The sequence below is a fragment of the Macrobrachium rosenbergii genome, chromosome 32 (assembly GCF_040412425.1).
Source record: "Macrobrachium rosenbergii isolate ZJJX-2024 chromosome 32, ASM4041242v1, whole genome shotgun sequence".
NCBI classification, from domain to species: domain Eukaryota; kingdom Metazoa; phylum Arthropoda; class Malacostraca; order Decapoda; family Palaemonidae; genus Macrobrachium; species Macrobrachium rosenbergii.
The window spans coordinates 186,840-189,954 of NC_089772.1; positions in this window are offsets into that span (position 1 = coordinate 186,840).

Here is a 3,115-nt window from a genome sequence, read left to right on the forward strand (position 1 = left end):
GTCTTGCATTCCTGAAGAGAAAATGGAAATGACTTGCTTTCATTTGTATGGTTTGATTTGAAATAAGAAGTCATTGTTCACACAGACTAAGCCTCAAATGTCATTCAACTGCAAGGCTAGCTTCCGTGCAGGACATTTCTCCATACATATGTAATCACAAGAGAAAATGAGTTGATAAAATAACAATTAGAGAGTTCTTTACCAATAAATGAACATATACCCATAAACATCAATACACGTCAGCAAAATGAAAGCAATGTAGCCTGTTGCTTGAAAGTATCAATACAGATCCTTTGAAACCTGTGACAACCTGCATCAACAAGACTAATGTGAATGTCGTCCACAATGTGAGCACTTGAGGACTCCTGGTGTAAGCTTGTATGTGAAAATGTAGCATCTCATTGGAATGAGAATTGGGAAGTCCTGTAAGGCAAATAGCATGTACAGAGTCTTAGAGAAAACTTACAAAGTTGTCAAAAGGGAAACTAATTGTGGTAAGAAGGGCTCATCAAATAGGACTGAGTTTTCCTTGAGCTCAATCCCTCCTCTCAGGCCCTTTGCCAGAGGTTGGAACATCTTGAATAACACAGTTCAGTTTATTGCTGGAATAAGAGTGGGATCGTTCTGCAGCTTTTGACAATCAGAAAGGGACATTATAATACTAGGGCTGACCTGCTGTGATCAGTATTAAGACCTCCAGAAATAACGAAAGCTGCATTGGTGACAGTCTGCCCGTGTCACAAACATTGTCTCCTGGAGGTCATCCATTATAAATTCATCTGCTCTGGGGTAGCGAAAGACTTGAAATAATTTGTTGGAAGAGTATTTCCTGGAAATATGATATGGAGATTGTGATGCTTCTTTAGTGAATCAAAAGCAAAAAATCCTATCTACTGTAAAATAAAAAAAAATCGATATAATAAACAAAGATGAACGATGACTATAAGAGCAGTGGGCCTAAAGGAGAGTTTATAGCAAGAAGAAACTTTAAATTACCATAAAGTAGTTTAGAAAAATTCCTGCAGTCAAGCAGGCCACATGGTAGAGCCAGTATAACAGAGCAGGATTACTCCTCCCACATCAACTGTTGGGCTGGGTTGGGTTTGGGGGGGGCGGCAGGGAAGACAGGGATGATGGAAAAGCAAAGCTAATGAAAGAGATCAAGTCCAGTGGAAAGCGTTGTTCTTGTCATCAACCAGATAACATTCAGTCTCTAACTTGCCTTTCTGACAAATCTCTGACAAAGAGAAATGGCGTCAAAAGGGAGCAGACTTGAATGATTATTCCCTCAAACAAGAGAAGACACAGCCATGACTGTGGAAGGCAACAACAGCTCAATGAAATTAATAAAACAATAACATTGAAATGATCTCATTGAGGGTGACTCCAGAATTGGTTAAAACAAATCCATATGATTTCCATTCCCGTAAAAATTAGATATTGTAAAAATGCTGACAGTGAGTGAATCTCGACATTACCTTTCAATACGTCATTCTTAAGTTGTCTCACTCCTAGAATGAGAACTTCTACCTCGCTCTGACGAGGATACATTAGTCAGACGCATGACCCAGTTCACTTTCCAAGGACGCTGTCTCTTTCCGAAGGCCACAGTTCAAGTGGATGACTGATAGATAGGGCGGGGGTAAGGGGAGGGAATGTGTGTGCCGCCAGTTGTGTTATCATGGACTGATGATTATGAAGAGGTTCGGAAGTAAGCACTCGACAGGGTCATGATAAGACTTCCCGAGTGCCACCCTCAGAGGCAACTGTTTCGTTGCTCCTCTATTTTGAGGGATAAATGAAACTGAATAAAGATGCATTTCACATTACAGAGGTGGCAATACCTAGCATGGAAGCAGAGATAATGATGGAGATGATGAGGACATTTTTATTTTCTATATGATACATGATAAAGATTCACTTTCTTTCACAATCCAGATTTTGAGACGTTTTCCTGGATTTCTCACCCTTCCATTTGTTGAGAGAGAGAGAGAGAGAGAGAGAGAGAGAGAGAGAGAGAGAGAGAGAGAGAGAGAGAGAGAGAATTAGATTAGATTAGATTTTGACAGTGAAGTCTTTGAATTTCCTCTGAAACTGTTGTAATCATTAATCATCTTTTCCTGCTGAATGAAAGAAGAAGAAGAAGAAGAAGAAGAAGAAGAAGAAGAAGAAGAAGAAGAAGAAGAAGAAGAAGAAGAAGAGTCCCAACTGTGCAGAAAACTTCCACAGCAAAAGCTCTTATGAGACGTCTCATCAGCAGCACTAGACACTTCAACATCCATTGCATCACTCTCCTGCAAACTGAATTTTAACCCTTATCTTCTAAGAGAGAGAGAGAGAGAGAGAGACATTGAAGAACCACATTGCAATAAACATTAAATATCAAACATCTCAAATAGGGAGAGATAGCTAGTGTTCAAGGGCTATCTCTCTCTCTCTCTCTCTCTCTCTCTCTCTCTCTCTCTCTCTCTCTCTCTCTCTCTCTCCCCACCTTCTTTCGGGTGATGAAACTTGGTTGTTCCTTATTATCATCTGAAGGACCACTTCTGTCTCGCGAATTAGGAGCCATTGGGTTTGTTGAGTCATTGGATGGGTTTGCCTCACATATGAATTACTAAAGATAAGAAGCACTGGGTCTGGTCAGTTCTTGGATGGATGCCTGCAAATATACTGGCTTTGGTCAGAGCCTCGTATAGAGCGAACTGGCCATGCTCGAGCCAGACATATTTCGAAACAGAAACTTTGTCGTCTATCCAACCCCGTAATATGATCTGGCTTAGATATGTAGATGATATTTTTACTTTCTGGGACAATAGCTGGAGAGACTTTAATGAATTTTTTAATAGGCTAAAATTCGCTAGTTCCGACCATAAAATTCAAAACGGAATGGGAAAAGGACGGAAAACTGCCGTTCCTAGATGTGCTGATCATAAGAGAATGGAACAGATATGCATTTACAGTATATAGAAAACCCACCTTCGCTGTTTCCTACATTCATTTCTTAAGCTACCATGATGTCTCCGTAAAGATCATGGTAGGGTGCAACTTATTCCTCAGAGGCCTTAGGATATGTTCAAATGGCTACCTAGATAAAGTATTCAACACGATCCGCCAA